This window comes from Silurus aristotelis, assembly GCF_946808225.1.
Source record: "Silurus aristotelis genome assembly, chromosome: 9".
NCBI classification, from domain to species: Eukaryota; Metazoa; Chordata; class Actinopteri; order Siluriformes; family Siluridae; genus Silurus; species Silurus aristotelis.
This window is the reverse complement of record NC_139582.1, coordinates 17554295-17572402: the sequence shown is the minus strand read 5'-3', so window position 1 is coordinate 17572402 and position 18108 is coordinate 17554295. Positions and strand designations below refer to the sequence as shown.

At 37.2% G+C, this 18108-nt stretch overlaps 1 long non-coding RNA gene across 2 annotated transcripts; it reads left to right on the top strand.

The window, feature by feature from the left end:
• Positions 1-3318: 3318 nt before the first annotated feature.
• On the top strand, positions 3319-17714 carry LOC310731479. 2 transcript variants are annotated; one of them, XR_014535209.1, is made up of 4 exons: positions 3319-3433; positions 7379-7446; positions 12718-12839; positions 17648-17714. It is a non-coding gene; the product is annotated as an uncharacterized lncRNA (long non-coding RNA). The 2 variants fall into 2 exon arrangements; XR_014535210.1 differs by lacking the exons at positions 12718-12839; positions 17648-17714 and adding an exon at positions 9893-10016 and having other exon boundaries at positions 3325-3433.
• Positions 17715-18108: the final 394 nt, after the last annotated feature.

The window sequence follows — 18108 nt, the reverse complement described above, 5'->3', positions numbered from 1 at the left end:
TTCATTCCCCTTCTCTCAAGCGCATATCTCCACCTCTCCAGGCTCTTCTCAACCTGCTCTCTACTCTCACCACAAATCACAATATCATCTGCAAACATCATAGTCCAGGGAGACTCCTGTCTGACCTCGTCCGTCAACCTGTCCATCACCACTTATTATTATTATTATTATTATTATTATTATTATTATTATTATTATCATAGTTTAACTAATAGATATTAAAATATTTTCCATTAAAAGAAACTATATGAAAGAAATATCCAGTATACTCTAATCATGATTTATACTACTACTACTACTACTACTACTACTACTACTACTACTACTAATAATAATAATAATAATAATAATTATAATAATAATAATAATAATAATAATAATAATAATAATATAGTAACTGAGAAAAGGTCATAATTTTCCATTAAAAGAAAATATATGGACGAGATATCCAGTATACTCTAATCATATTATGGAAGGAGTCTCCAGTGTCAGTGTTTTGTAAAAGTCAGGACAGGGGTTTCATGGATAGCTAAGGTTTTTTTTCCCCTAAAGAGCTTCAGGAAGTCTATTTAAGTTTGAAGTAAAAAATTAGCTTTTTTCCTACTATTTAAGTTCCAGCTCTCTCATTAAACACTTGTATTTCCCCCTCAGTCTCGTGTGAAACAATGGACCAGATTCAGGGCACTTTATTGAAAGAGTGATCTGAAGCTGTGCATTGGGGGGAGTCACAATATGAGGTGCGTTTAATTAATTACAAAAGCTTTTATATTGGTTTAATTAAAATTAAGGGTCAGACTCAGTACACCCACAATCCTTCCCAGTTACTGCCCCATCTTTACACCATATGCTCCCACAATGTACAGCAACCAACCTCAGGTTTTACGGTCCACCCTCACCCTCACCCTCCTCCTCATCTGGGTGTCCCAAAGACCACATTTTCTTAGATGCTAGTAAAACCCCTGAGACTAGAAGATAGAAGGTCACAAGAAGGAGGTACACCTCTGGATTTTTCGTGCAGAAGGTTCCAGAGACAGTCTCGGCGACAGGAGGAGACTGGGTTGGAGATATCCTCCTGTTCTTGTTCCTGCCCCGTCGTGACAACAATCCCTCATGTCCTCTTCAGTGCTGCAGGAGGAGGCCAGCGCTAGCCGAGAGTCTGACTGCAACGCTCCATCACCAGCGTACCACCGGTCACTTTGATGCATGAACGTGCCCCTGCCCGCAGTGGGGCGTTCCTGTGGAGCTTCAGGAGCCAGGGGACGGGGTGGCACAGCTGATAGCTCATCATTTCTCTCACACAGATTTAGACCACATCTGTCTAACTTGCTTAAAATATATTTCTGGACATGAAAAATCCAGCTTACTGCATCACTAATGTTGCCAGAAGAGAATTTCAGCCAAAAATCTTATAAAGAAAAGAGAACTTACTTTCCGCAGCTTTTAGCTAACAATTACTTGCTAATTCTGAGGTAAACGATTGAATAAATGAATATTTTTCTACAGAAAACCGTGATTTCTAACCAGCTAACTGAAATAGAAGAAATAAACAGGATCCCAGTTGTTACAGAAACGTTTTACGTGGATAGTATTTTACAGTGTTTTATAAAACAGATCACTAGTCATTTCAACACTGCTAAAAAGTCCATTAATATAAACTTTTGGCAAACATTTTTGAAACAAATTAATCCTTAGCATTATAATCCTATGGTATGTTAAAATGTTAAATTCTATATAAAACGAATGTAAAACATGAGCTCATTTTGTGTCTCTTTTCACAAGACCTACAATAATAACTCTAAGCTAGTTAGCTTGTTTAGCCCTAATTCACAGTGTACAATATTGGCACTGGTTCAGTTCAATGATTACGGCTCTGGACTACGGGACCCATCAGCCACTTCACCATCATATGCCATGTCACATGATCTCTGCACCTGAAACGGGTTTTCTTGTCATTAGCACACACATATAATTTGTGGTATTTAATTCAATTCATTTTTTTGTAAAGCACTTTTAACAATGAACATCGTACCAAAGCAGCTTTAAACAGATACAGTAAATATATTATGGAATTGGAATGTATAAGTTTAGTGCCTCTAAGTTTGTTCCTTATAAGTTTATCCCAATTATTGAGTCAGTATTTAAAGGAAAATCTCCCTGAAATGGTATGAGGCAGAAACCTTGAGAGTTCCATCATTGCTGAGGTGTTGTTTAGTGATGGAGACTTAAATGCAGAACTGTTAATGCAAACCGAGATCTTAAACCATTGATTCATCCTCAAAGTTCTTGAGTTGCTCAGTAACTTCATGGATCTTTAGACTGTTCATGTGGAACCATCCCAATCTGCACATTGAAGAGAACTTAATCCAGGATCAGGCAGATCTGAGGATAAAAAAGAGACAGGAACACTGGTCACTGGTACCTCATGTTAAACATTTAAATAGATTTCTGCGAATTTCAGTCAAGAAACACCGACTCAAAACACTGACTCGCTGAACAAGATAGGAGCAAATCTCAGTCATGGCTGAAAGCATGCTCAACTAAATACTAATTTTTTAACTGAAAAATATATGAATCTCAGGAATAACTGCATAACTGACTAATTTAATTGACACTAATTAACTGAATGAAAGAGGAGTGAATCTCTAAAATCAAAAGAACTTTTTGGTAGATGCTCAATAGCCATTTCAAGATTCAAGATTTCAAGTTTCACAAACATATTTATATACGGAATACAGTGAAATGTATATAAGTACATTTACATTTTAAATTGCTAATAAGTAAATTATAGATGTAAAAAAAAAAAAGAGGCAGCGTATGTGAGGCCCATTAGAATATTAGGTGGCTAGAATTATTTTGTTTTGTTGGTTGGTTGGTATATATATATATATATATAATTTAGAAGAGTTTTACAAAAATGTAAGCCATGTGAAACTATTCTTTAATAATAATCAGGTCCTCTATTTTCTCCTGACCACAAGACCAATCCAAATCCGAGGTGTATGAAATTGCAGGTACAAGTTATACTTTCTTTCGGCTTCTCCCATTAGGAGTCGCCACAGCAGATCATCTGCATGTTTGATTTGGCACATGTTTTACGCTGGATGCCCTTCCTAACGCAACCCTCCCCATTTATCCGGGCTTGGGACCGGCACTTAGAGTGGCTGGGGGTGGATTCTTTTTATATTTTATTATACTTTTTTTGTGCTAATTTTTAAATGTCGAAATGCAAACAGTGTTAAATTTTTTTTCCCAGGCTCTAAAATGAGCAGTTTTTTCTACCCGAACTCAGATGACTCCACATAAATCTTTCTGCTTTACTCCTCCTTTCTCTGCCTAATTAAAGGTACACAGCTTCTGTCGGGGTGGGTTACAGTCGGACCTTCAGCTCGAGCTTATTCAAATGGCAGTCCCTGAGGGACAAATCCAAACTTGGGTGAGCTCGCAAGCTGTTCAGCACCACTCCGGTAACACCTGCTATTACAAGTTCCGTCTGCCACTCAACCTGGTCCAACGGGGGGCGCGAGGACCACAACAACATTTGTACCTACAAAATTTCTGATTAGCATGCCGTGGGGAATAAGGGACAGAGGGAAAGAGAGAGGGAAAGAGAGAGGGAGAGAGAGAGAGATGGAGAGAAGAAAAAATTTGGAAGGCAATTCTCATATAATCAACAGTTTCTTTAGATTTTACAGCAATATGCTTAGGAAGGTGGTTGGCAAAAAATTTATGAATATTACTTCTGTATGGTTTTTTATGTGCATATCAAATATCAGATCATATTGCATGAATTACGATCCTTCCATAGTTTAAAAAAAATTAATTGAATTGTTCAGTCGAATTGTTTAAGTCAAATGAGTCACTCAACACTGACTCAGTCACTGAGATTACAGAGGACAAAATATTAGACGTCATGAAAGAATTGACCTACTCAAACAAAGGAAGGAATCTCTCATGACTGATTAAATTTACTGACTCAAACACTGACATAAAGGATTCAGTTACTCAATCGCTGACTGATAGAACGAGAGAGGAACGAATTTTGGTCATTGACTCATGGGAGTGACGTGAATTTTAATTATTACCCAAAGTGATTCCTTGTCTAAAACAGTGGTCCAACTTTGTTTTTGCACATATTTACATATATAGTGAAAATGTAACTCGAATCACCATAATGCAGATGCAGTGGAAACCTGTGAGGAACCATATTATACATTGTGGGTTTGAATCATGAGAATCCAATGTTGCAATGAACCTATGAACCTAAGTTCAGTATGGTATTTTCTTTCAAATTGAGCTTTTTGTTTGTCTTGAAGTTTTTTCCTGCTGTCTCATCATTTGCTCTTTCCTGCATTTACACGAACATTTGCATCAATGTTTGTTTTGTGGTCATCTTCGCTAGGGCTAACTTGTGGTCTCAATTTATCGATGCATAAAAACTGCCGCAGGCACATTAGCATAGCCACCGCAGTGGTAATTTTTTCGATATAAAACACCCCGTAGACTGCGAAAGTCAATCAATGGAAATAAACGAAAGAATAAAAAGTTATCGGTACCTGATTGTGGCCTGGTGGTTGGGGACCCCTGGTCTAAAACACAGAGTTAGTGAATGTGATCCTCAGTCATTAATGAAATGATTCACTGACTCAAATACTGACTCACAGAATGAGAGTGGAGAGCTAGGTACATAGATCATTAAAAATGGGTTATAATTATATTTGAGTAGTAGAGATGACGATATGGGTTCGAGCCATCCAGAGAAACGAAGCCGTCGTGTTCCGAGGCAGCTCACGATGCCGATTTCCGATACAAACGCCGTAAACCTTCCGACGGCGGCATCTCCGAGGTCTCGGCACTTCTCTTCCCTCAGGGCTCAGAAGCTGTCGATGCACAAGCGCAGAACTCTATGTCCTAATGAGTGCCATTAACAAGCCGACAGCGGCCTGGCGTTCAACTCGTGGCTGAGCGCTGAAGCCCTCCGAGCTGTCAGAGCGTCAGGATTCGCCTTTTACCTGACATCCCATAAGAGCCGTCCTGACAAACACAGTGCAGCATGGGAAATTTTGTTAAACAGCAAGCATTTTGTCGGAGCAATGAAGAGAATAATTTGAGCGAGGTATCCACGTCATGGCAATTCTCTTCAGTTTACTGTGAGATACTAGATAATTATCCGATGGACTCTATTTTTCCCCCCAAAAAAACAAAAACAAACTGATAGAGTTCTGACCGGGAAGCGAATCCCGATGCAGATTTCTTTTAGGATTCAGACAAATCTAAAGAAATTAATTTTTAATTTATTTTTTTCTACGAGATATTGTAAATAATTCAGTTTCTACCAGGGACCGAAAAAAAAAATTCTGTGAAGTAAAAATCTGCAACTGAAACTTTTTAGTCTTAGAAATCGATTCTCCATTCATTTAATGAGTCATTGTTTTGACTCGCTGAATTATTTTGACTAGGATTGAGATTATAAACATGCAGTGCTTCGTTTTATATTATTTTGAGTCATTCAGTCATGACCATGTATCACTTCTCTTTTATTCAGTGGCTCGGTTGCAATGGTGAAACTTTCCGTCCAATTTCAACAGAATTCTGTTAATAGAGTTTGAGTCAGCAAATTTTCTTAGTCCATAATATATTTTACTTGTCAGTCTTCAACCATGATTAGTACTCAATTCTTTTATGTTCAGGTGAGTCACTGAGTCTATTTCTCATTTAGAAAATCCAAGTGTTGATTCTGTTTCTGTTCAGTCTCATTAGTTTGACTCAGTGAATCTGTTCGTTAATGAATCAGACTAGGTCCATTAATGCACAGTGTTATATATCACTGAAACACATTTAGGTGCAATTTATTCCTTTCTCATTTAATGAGTCTTTTTTGATGATTTAATCTCCGCAGATATTCACCTATCTCTCATCATTTGGAATGAAATGGAATTTGCTCTTCTCTTGCTCAGCGGTTTAGGATTTTCTGGTCATGTCCAAGTCTGGCTTTTATCTGATTCACTATGTAATGTTTTGAACAGTGGTGGACAATATAGTAGTCAATGTAATTTGTTAGAATTTTATTTGTCTTAAGTAGCATTTTTGTGTATCTGTACTTTTGTGTTACTAAAGTGTTTTAATTCAGAGAGACTTTAAATTGATCTTCAATACATTTCAAAGTCAAATATTTTACTTAACTACATTTTGCAAAATAAGTCGTTCCTTTTCATTTATGAGGATAAAAAAGTAACTGGTCAAACACGCACCAATCAGGGTCGAGCATACGCTCTGTTTTAAACTCGTTCTGATCAGCATCAGTTCAACAGCAAGCAGAACATTTAGAGAGGAACAAACGATGAAGAAACTCCAGACTCGAACTCGCCGCAACACACGTGACCTCGTTTACACGATTTTATTTAAGTAGTTGAAATTAAGGTTTTGGGCTCATGATCATTTGAATAGAAATCAACCAGTGTTTGATTCATTAATATTAATTTGTTAATAGATCAGTGTGCGGAGTATAACATTAAAGTCTTTTGACATAAACATGACATCAAAAAAGTCTTTTGGCTTGATTAAACAAGAATCTAGTAACAAAAACGATTCACGTTTAAAGGGAACACTTTTACTTTTACTCCAGAAATATTTTACCAAATGCTTCTCTACTTTAACTCAACTTTATTCCCCTCAGTCTCATTCAATGTTTTATCAGTGTATCATTTGATAATGAAAGAGAGTCAGTCAGTGTTCGAGTCAATAAATCCTCTAGTTCACCCCTTTTTCATTCAAGTCGACTAGTTGAAAGCATTAGTTCCCATTCAAGCTCATTCAAAGTAAGAGAAAGAATAATGCATAATGTTCAGCCGTTTTAATCACATTACGCCTTTTAACAGGTTTCCTGTACACACTGCATCCCTGCATAGCTGTAATACATTAGGGAATCTTTCAGTGGGTCACTTAGCGCATGGGGATTATTCTTAGCTGAGTCACTTTCTTTTTTATTGGCTTAATTTCAATGAAATTGTTTAGTCTGGTGGTGGTTTAAAGAGGGGGGGCTTGTTCCACAAGGCTGAATGTTAATTATGATGCTGGCAGGAGAACTGAAGGAGCTCGCAGCGAGTTAAATGATGAAACATGCGGATGTAGTTAAGACTTAGCCTAGCCTTCAACACTGACTGTTAAACAGAACATCAGTGTGAAGTGTACACAGATTCACCAAAGTGTGTGTGAGCCTGAGAAAAAGGCCATGTGTTGTAAAGCTGTGATGGGATGTCTATATGGATGGATGGATGGATGGATGGAGTAAAAGGGAACTCAGATGCAGCAGGTATGTTTTAATGAACGTTGACATTTCACATAGAGCCTAATCTGCAGTAATCCTTTCCTCTCCCAACAGGACAGAGGTCTCCTGCCTTTATACATCATTAGAAGGGTGCAGCGGTCACCATCCCTCCTGAAACACCGGTGCGTTTATTTCACGATCATACACTTATTCTACATTCATTCTTCTTAATGCTGAGTCAGCAATCTCTATCTATCTATCTATCTATCTATCTATCTATCTATCTATCTATCTATCTATCTATCTATCTATCTATACATACAAAGATTCTGGGAAAATTTGGTGTATCAAAATCATCACGAGACTGTAAGTCACATCGTAACATTTACAACTTTGTCACACGAACACCACTTAATTCCCATCCTCTGGCTTCCAGCTAGCAAGGATGTGCTAACATGCTTCATCTGAGACCCATGAGGTTTGCCAACTCTTTCTTGTCAGTCTGCTACTCATGGGTAATGCTGCATCACACGGCAGTATAACACATTCAGGGGTCAGTGCAGTCTGCCCTCTTCTGCAGACATATACTTACAGATAGGCCCCTCCCACTATTGTGCAGTATAACTCATAAAATTCAACACTGACCCTGACCCAGATTGAGCCGATGGCAGCAATGCACTCTGGGTGTTTATCCCAAGGCTATAGATAGACCTGTAGATTTATACCGAATGTAAGATTCGATTAATTCACATTTGAATGTATTTGCAATTATCGTTATTTATTTATCTCCTTCCTTCTGCACTCTGATTAAAAAATAATGGGAAAAAAAGAAAGTAAAAAAAAAAAAAAAGCCCCTCTCTCCTCACCTCTCCGCTCCTTTTGATGTGTTTGCCTTCACGGCTTCTGAGCACTCTCTAATTCCATCTGGCCACAACAGAGGCGGTGGAATGGCGAGAAAAAGCATTTCCATATGTGCAAATTAGGAGGCTGCCGCCCCAAAGCTGCACCACCGTTTCCTCTGAAGTAGATAACACACATCGGATGGCTGCCAAGTCCACTAATGGCAATCAAGAAGGGGGCTTTTATTGGCCTGCGTATGCCAAGCTGAGACCCCTCGTATGCATCCCATAATTTCCCTTATTACAACTCCGGGGTCTAGACAGATAACAAAGGCTCCTGTTTGTGAAATAGTCCTAATAACATATTGACATGTTTTTATTTTGCTGGAAGATGGAAAAATATGGCAAAAAAAATAAATCCCCTCTAATAAAGACAAGTTTGTGGGTTTGGCTCAAGAGCTCAATAATGACTATCAAATGTCAATACACACAATATTGTTCCAGTTCCAGGGTCTGTATTCGGGGGTGCACTGTAACTAGTAAACAAACAAACAAATACATTTGACAAAATAATTACATTTGTTTGCAGAACGGGAACACGTGACGTATTACCTCATAGCAATCACAACCTTGGAGAGCAATCATCAAGCAGGGTGAAGATTGTGTCAGAAACCTGAACAACAACAACAACAACAACAAAATATCTGTTATTACACTGACTGATCGTCATATTTGCATTAAAAACATACATTACATTTTCTTCAGTCTGAAAATTGTTACTATAACAAATTGTAGTTGCTAAAGAAAGGTAATATTTAGAGCTATTAAACAATGGACACCTGATCTTATGCTTAGTATGTTCTGTGATGGGACTAGAAGGTGTGAAACTTTCACTGGATCACAAAGGAATTGAATATAAAACATTAATTAAACTTTTTTTCACATTTTAATTATCAAAAAAAAAATTATTTTAAATGTAGCGATAAAACAATTCAAATTTCTCATTGTATTTACTGCCAGTGCTTTAAACCGAAACACACACAAAAAAAATAAAAGTAAGATTTTCAAAAGTTTTAAAAAAAAAAATTATTTTTTATTCAGACACTGAACAATACATTTCAAAATACATTTGTAATAAATCTATATTTGCAATAGTCAAATTTTTATTCTTTTTTTGACATTGTTTTCAAGGTCAAAGTTTACAATAGCAAATATCCAATTAGACCAGCAAGAAGTTTATTTGTTTACCTGCACATTCTTTATTATTTATACATATAAAACTATATATATATATATATATATAATTTTTTACTTTATAGTTGACTTTATAGGTTTAATATATCTTTATAATTCTTTATTTAAATTGATTAATTTTGTGTTTTATATTATATTTTTATTTGAAAACATATTTACATGTTGGACAGTCGTAACAAGCATTTCACATGTCGTCCGCTGCTTAAAAATGTTTGTGACAAATAAAATTTGATTTGATTTGTTAAACACATTCATAAAAAAATACAAACACTTTATTACTTTTACTATTGTATTATTAGAATTGTATTCATTGCAAAATATATTTTTTTTTATTCTAAACAATTGCTGAATAAAAAATAGCTTGAGAATGCCCAAAATTGTGAAACTTGACAACAAAATTAATATTTAATATAATATTTCTGTACTGTTCGAATTTACATCTTCCTGAACTTCATCCTGAAATGCATCATGTTCCAGTATTTGTGTTACAGCTTCATCTAATTCTCTTTCTGTATCACTATATCATTGGCTGCAGGTTCTGTTTGGGTTCCCCGTGTCCTCCAGCCCACCCCAAATAAATACCATCATGTCCCATTCAGAATCTCTACCCTTAGACTGTTCCCACTACTCCTGAGATAGATGTTCTTCTGATCCATCACCAGATAAAGCTATGACTAATGATGTATGACAGAAGTTTCTGGAAGAATTTGAATTGTTTTAATCATCAGGGCTCTAAATGTGTCCAGCGACAGCTATGGCCGCCCATAATGACAGTTAAGTTCAAAATGAGGAAAAAGTTGCAGCTCAGGCACATAATGACACACACACACAAACACACACACACACACACACACACAAACAGGCACATACATGCGCTTAAGTGCACTCTTGTACCGTCCAGGTCGTTCTTCTGCCATAAGTGGACACCATTCAACTCTCATCCATTATTGATGATGGACAAAGTGGTGGTGAGATCCTGCATCTTTTGTGAAAGGAAAGAAAAGGGGTTCAGGGTTGAAACCTCACATCTCCGAGATACTATTCTTTTCAGCTTTAAAGCAGCAGGCTGTATATTTCTTTCTTTTCTTCTCTTTTTTTTTGTTATCGCTAACAAAAATGGGTTCGAACATGGCTGAATTGTACACACAAAACGCTCACATGCTCATTTGAATAGCACGACTCGTCTGTATTAGAAATAACACCCGGGTCAGAAGGTGACCTTGTGGCATCGCTCGTATACACTCGAACACTTTGAACAGGAACAAAAGCACAAACGAAGAGGGTAAAACAAAACCCTGTGCGAAACAAAGGCATTTACAGTTTGAGATTGGACTAAAGTTTTGTCAATATGTTGTGAGGAAAGTTCCTCGTACGAAGAGTCGGACTATGCGCACACATTAAAGTGTCGGTTTGATGATTAAAATCACTTGTTCACTGATGCAAGGTTGCCAGATATTTCCTGTATAGAAACATGGAATGCTGAGAGTCTTCAGAAATTATTATTGTAAATTTTATCATAATATATGCGAAGTACAGCTCAATTGAAGCACAAATTTACTAGTAATTACAAACACTATAGTGTATACGCATGTAGCTTGACATCTGCAACAAAAACACATCTGTAACGCGACCGGAGACTCCTTCCATAAATGTTAAATAAACATCTACTTTCTGATCTATAATTTATAATATTGTAACTGTAGAAACACTAACATTAGAACGAACACATTAATGACGCTGCTGTCAACAAATCATGGACATATCTGGCCAATCAGATGAGAGAATTCAGCAGTGCTCTGTTTTCCAATGCCACCGTATTTTAAACACAAGTTCCAGTTTTGCCCTCGCGCACCCGAAAAGCTCACGGCCTCTCGAAACATGAGAATTCGCCCAGCGTGGAAGGAGGGGAGGAAAAAAGGGGGGAAAAAATGTCACTTGATTGGTGACAAAAGATAACAAGAAGTGGCTGCAGGGTGCCTCTAAAAACTCTTGCTGTCTCAAAGTGGTGTGAATAGACCCCATCTGGTTTGCTCTCACATCCACACTCAAGATGGTGTCGCTCCAGCAAAAGCCATCATAGGATATAGATACAGGCAACCGAATATTTGTGCCAGGGTCCCTGGTGACTTTAATCAGTATGGGATCCCTCTAGAGCTGTGTGTCCATCGCTCGGCGGGCCAGAATCGCGCTACACTCGGACCAGTCCAATTTAACGTGAGAAAACATGGGCCTTGCACTAGTGGGAAGGCAGGGAAGGATCCTCTGTCCATCTGTAGCTTCAGGGCCCATGGGGGCAGCCTTAGGGGGGGAAATCTTGACAAGGTTTTTGGAAGGATTCATTTTTGTTTTCAGAGGGAAGCGTGCAGCAAAAAAAAAAAAAGATTCAGGAAAAAGAAAAGCAGAATTCGACAGGTTCTCCAAGCAGATTGCTCTAGCATGTTGTTATGTTATGTCTTAAATGACTCATGTACACAATGGCGAGAGGCGCATTCCAGTTATGCGATTGCTATGCAGAGGCCATTGTGTGTTTGTGTGTGTGTGTATGTGTGTGTGTTTGTGTGTGTGTGTGTGTGTGTGTGGGTGTGTGTGTGTGTGTGGGTGTGTGTTTTAATTAAACTCTCCTAACCAATCAAGGCTCATTGTGCTCACGGTGGCATATAATAGCCTTCAGATTGGCTTGATTATACATACAGGACAAAGAAAAAACGAGACCTGCGGCAGTAGAAGAATCTAATCGATGATGATGATGATGATGATGATACCGTAGCAAGACAGCGATGATAGGTGCTCACGCTCGCCAGTCTCCAAATATGCAAATCGTTCGGCATTAACACTGCGTGTCAATTAAGTGGACCTGCAAGAATGACACCGTGATAACAGGAGCGTTGGAAAAATATAAATTAGTGATTAGCATAGCAAATAAACATGCTAATTTGAGAGGGATATGCGGATTCTCATGCCATATGATTAGTGACGTATATAGTATGATAATAGTGTTAATGCTTTCATAGGGGTTGCTTACAATCAGAGGTGGCAAAAGTAAATACACCCTTCACTCAGTAGAAGTGCAGATACTCGTGTTTTAAAGTTGAAGTTCTGACTGCACTTTAAAGTAAAGACGTTTGGGCTCAGACACGTACTTCAGTAAAAAGTGCTCATTATTACTACCTGTTTTAGTGTCACGCCGGTATTTGAACCTCACTTCATATTAATCTATAATACATTAGAATTTCAGATGTTGTTCTCTAATACCATATAGAACACAAGCAGAGAAAAGATGATGATGATGATCAGGAAAGTCTCTGTTCTCACTCATGTTTACATCACTGACTCCCTCTGTCTCATCCGCGTTAACCCCAGACTTCCTGTTGCCTTATGCCTGCTCATTGTTATCTTCATAAACTACCCTTCGTCTGTGGTGCGTGAGAGACAGGAAATGATACACCAGTGGATCGAAAAAGCAGCACAATGACAGGAAACCGGTTGGTGGGCTGAAAACGGTGTGTAATGAGAAGAAAAATATTGGATTAGGTCAACCAAATAGATTAAAACTTAAGTGTGAAAATGTGAGAAATGTGAGAAATAGAAAGTACAGATATTTGTGTAAAAAAATTTAATGAGTGAAAGTGAAAAGTAAATATTTTTATTTAAAATTTTTTTTTTTGTTTTAAATACTGATACCAAAAAATTCTACTTTAGCGCAGTAATGAAGCATTTGGACTTCATTACATCCCTCCTCTGCTTACGAATAGCTATACTAAAGTTTGTCTTTTACACGCGTCTAAAACACAGACAAACCCGGATCACTCCGTTCAATAAGAAACAGATTTCTAATTTCAGAACAGCGCCCACTTTCTTTAGCGGTGGAAATCTGGGGCCAAAGATGACGCAGGTCCAAACGAGCAAGAGAGGCGAACTGAAGGAGAGAGAGAAAGAGAGAGAGAGAGGGAGAGAAGGAATAGTGTACGGCTGGCTCGCTGCTTCAAATTAGGTGTTAAACAAGTGTGAAACGCAGAGAGTGGCCTGGCCCGCCTCCACTCCCTCCCACCGCCTCATCTCTTCATCTGATGTGTCAACGCTCAGCCTGGCCTGGCACGAGAGAGTGACGAGAGGGTCACCAGAGAGCACAGATGCCACCCTGTTTCCTCCTCTCGTCTCTCATTACTCTATCTCTCCTTCTCCTTGCAGTTCATTAGCAAGAGCCGGACCGTAGACCGGACCCCCGATGCAGGCTGTTTAAAAGAAGATCATAGGGACAAGCGTTTTTATAAATAATTTCATGCATCCTTCGTGCTTTTACACGAGAAAGAGATTGAAATGTAACATTCGGTGATAGAAGGGTCAGAGCATCTTCAGATCACATTTCAAAAGCACAAACTAGTATCTACTGTGCATCATTACAGAAAATAAATCGCATATGATAGTGGATAATTATTATATTTATACATATTTAGATGTTACTTATTGTTTTTTTAATTATTTTTTATAAGTAATTTTTTACAAGTTTTTTTCTTGGGGTTCATTCATATGACGTCTTTTTTGGTTTGAGAATTGAAGAAGGAAAAAAAAACTCTCTCTGTTTATAATGTAGGATCATCATAATAAGAGTAACACAGCTGACAAGAGGAGATACTTCAATAATAATAATAATGATGAAACCCACCACTAACGCAAACAATAGCGAAGTGTTTAAAGCTTCATGAAAAAAAAAAAAACATAAGGAGATGTGAATGAACAGGAACCTCCTTGTTGTCACCATCTGTTTGTGTTATTACAGAGCGAATGCGTCCTGAAATATTTGGAATTCATGCGATTGTTAAAAAAGAATGAAAGAGAAGTAGATGTGTATAACCGCGTGTGTGTGTTCTGAGTGTCATACTGAATAATTACAGCGGATTCATAAGACAAAAATTGATATGGAGTTTATTCTGTGACAAAAGAAGAAAAGAGAATACAACATTAAAAAGGGAAAAATCAATAATTAAAAAAATTATACATTTAAAAAAAAGAAAAAAATTCTCCTCTAATTGAAAAAAAAATCAATTGTTTATATAATTTTTTTTTTTCAGCATTTTTTTTTTTCGTCTGTGATTTTTCATTGATTCTTTCTTTCTTTCTTTCTTTCTTTCTTTCTTTCTTTCTTTCTTTCTTTCTTTCTTTCTTATTCATTTACTATTTAACTTGTTCATTGATTAATTGATTCATGCAAGATATCTGTTTAATCAACCCCACCATTCATTTATTCATTTGTTTATTCATGTATTCATTCATTCATTTATTCATTTACATGTTTAATCATTCCCACCATTCATTTATTCATTCATTCATATGTTTAATCATCCCCTTCATTCATTCATCCATTAATTTATTCATTCATTCATTCTTATGTTTAATCATCGTCGTCATTCATTTATCTGTTTAATCACTCCCATTTTTCATTCATTCATTTATTGTTTTTTTATACAATTTATTCATCTTAATTTTATCCCAATGTTCTTTCTTTATTTGTTTATTTATTTTACACATTCACTGTTTGTTTATTCTTCACTTAATCCATTTATTATTTTGAAATCTTTTTAAAATAATTTTTTCTCGTATTTGCACATTCATTCAATATTGTTACAACATCATCCTTTTTATTGATTGATTGCTTAATTGTTTGTTTGTTTGCATCTCCTTCATTCATTCGCACGGATTTATTTATGTATATTCCTACTTCATTCCTATCATCTCGTCTCTATAATATAAGTTTTGATATGTTTGTTTGATCACACGCTGTGAACTGTTAGCTGCTAGTGTTAGCATGTCTGACCTTCAGGGTCACAGAGGACATTCATCACTGCAGCTCAGCTCGTCTTTCACAGGTTGTGTGTGTGTGTGTGTGTGTGTGTGTGTGTGTGTGGGGGGGGAGTTGCAGAGGGATGATCACATCACACACAGGGTTTCTCTGCTTTACCCTTACTACAGCTGTCTCCTCCGACACACACCCTACAAACACACTCCATCAAAGGGTTTCTCTTTTTTAGCATCACTACAACACACGCACACACACACTATCACAACACATCTGTCCCACCATCACAGCTGTGCTTTATTCCACACATTCATTCATTCTCCTGTACAATCTGCACAAATCCACACAAAATCTTATTCATTCCTTTATTCTTTCATTTGTCCTCACAATGTTCTTATAGTGTCCTTACTTTGTCTTTACTGTGTTATCACTATGGATAGACTATTTCCTCAATATGTCCTCACATTGTTCTTCTCATATTAGAAGATGTCAACATTATTTCCTCACTATTTCATATCATCGTCTAGTATGTCCTCAGTGTGTCCAGATGATTTCCTCACTGGGTCCTCACAATGTCCTCACTAAGGTGACTGTGTCTAAACTATGTCCTCACTCTATCCTGACCATGTCCTTATTGTGCCCTAAGTCCTCACCATATCTAGATAATGTCCCCACTATGTCCTTGCTGTGCATTAGTATGTCCTTTCTATGTTCTCATAATGTCCTTACTAGTCACCAGGTCTAGATTATGTCCCTACTATTTCCTCGCTGCGTCATCACTATGTCCTCATCTGATCCTCAGTACCCCACTTGAGACCTTGAGACATTTTTCGATACACCCCCACCACCACCACCACCACCACCTACAGTGTCATTTACAAATTTGAAGCCACACATACATTACGTCATGTTCTAATTTGAATACTGTACCACTGTTATTTCCCAGGACGCCTTTTGTTTTATTATACAATATGAATTTCTGTCCCTCACCCTCACCGTCTCTCTCTCTCTCTCTCTCTCTCTCTCTCTCTCTCTCTCTCTCTCTCTCTCTCTCTCTCTCTCTCTCTCTCTCTCTCTCTCTCTCTCTCTCTCTCTCTCTCCCTCCCTCCCTCCCTCCCTCCCTTGCTACTCTAATCCCTGTGCCTACAACCAGCTTATGAGCTGAAATATTTTATCAGGTGGAGGCCGCAGTCAAAGTTATCATTTTAATCTTATTTCAATAAAAAATATAATCTCTCTTCTTCTGCCTTTGACAGCAGCTAATGGTTTTCGTTATTGTAAGGGAAACTTTGAAGACTGGGCCTGCCAAAAATAAAATATAAAAATAAAAAATATATATGCAAAGTGTGCCATATTTTCTATTTCCACGACAGCTTACACATTAAACACACACACACACACTCACACACACACACACACACACACACACACACACACACACACACACACACACACAGTCTCTAGTCCACTACTTTCATACACCATACACCAGAGTTTATTCATTTATACATGTATTTATTTCTTGTTGACGAAGACAAAGTGTTTCACCCCAATTTGATTTAGTGTGAAACTAAACCGGAGAAAATGCTGCCCTGAAACGAGCGGGAAGTTTTCCCCTTCTCTGATTGGTCTGCCCTTACACTGGCTCCACCCCCACACTCACGCCATTGCACGGCCTCATTAGTCCGTCTTCAGGATTTTTTGTTTTCTTTTTTTTTCTGTTCACAGATTTTTAGCTGCGAGGTCTTTTGCATTTCAGATTATTCCTTTTTTTATTTACGAATAAAGGCAGAAAAAAGAAGGAAACAGCTTTCATTTGTTTCTGAGCCACACACACACACACACACACACACACACACACATACACACACACACACACACACACACACACACACAAAACAATGACTTTATTTATTTATATATCTTCTTTTAATCACACAGACTGTAGTATTAAATAAATATAATGATAAAAATCTTACAATACTTTATATAAACAACAAAGTCAGAGTGAAGTCGCAGGTGGATTGTGCGCTGATGGTCGATCGGTTATTTTACATCCAGGTTTGTTCAGGAGTCCCACAAACCCAAATAACTCAAAAATATGACGGCAAAAAAAAGATAAATAAGGCTTTTTTTTTTTTTTTTTTACAATTTCACATTTTTTAACAAGAATTTTTTTTCCTAAACAGCTAAAAAATGTAATTTGTCTTTTTAGTTTTAAACAATGAACGATTGAAAGCATTGAGACCTTTTTTTCTTCATCATTCATAATTGGGGGTTTTTTTAGATACGATTTGATAAAAAAAAATTTATTAATTTTTTATGTATTTATCTGAATATAATAATGAATATACAGATTTTACTATTATAACTTATGTGATTGTTTTTATATATTTTTTATGATTTATTCCAAGAAACGTGTATTTTTATTCATTTATAGCTACATTATAGCAGATGTAAACATTCACCAGCTTCTCTCTTTTTTTTTTCTTGCAGAGAAACCAGAGTGTGTAAACTCGTCTGATCTGAAAACCTCTGCATGGTTACAAAGCAGTGACACTGGAGACTCCTTACATCAATGTAAATTATTCTTCTGGCAGATTAGTTTCCGTATCAGCACCTTTAAATCAATGCTATTTGTAATGTAGCCTTTTTTCTGTAGATGTTCCTACAGTTTTGCTTTGGAGATTTTCTCAGAATCGGGGGTCTGAAGCTACAGAAAAAAATTTATTAATGATCACACACAGATTTACTAGTTTTTTCTAAAAACCCAGAAGGATGGAATTTTAACTTCTAGGAGCTGTTCTGGGAACGTGCTTAAGAATGTGACCGAAAGTAGCACTGTCACACACACAATTGTACAGAAAGTCTTTGTATGCTGTAACATTACAAAATCGAGCTCCATGAAGACATAGTGTCTAAAATGTGGAGAAGAACAACTCGAGAGCCCTGACCTC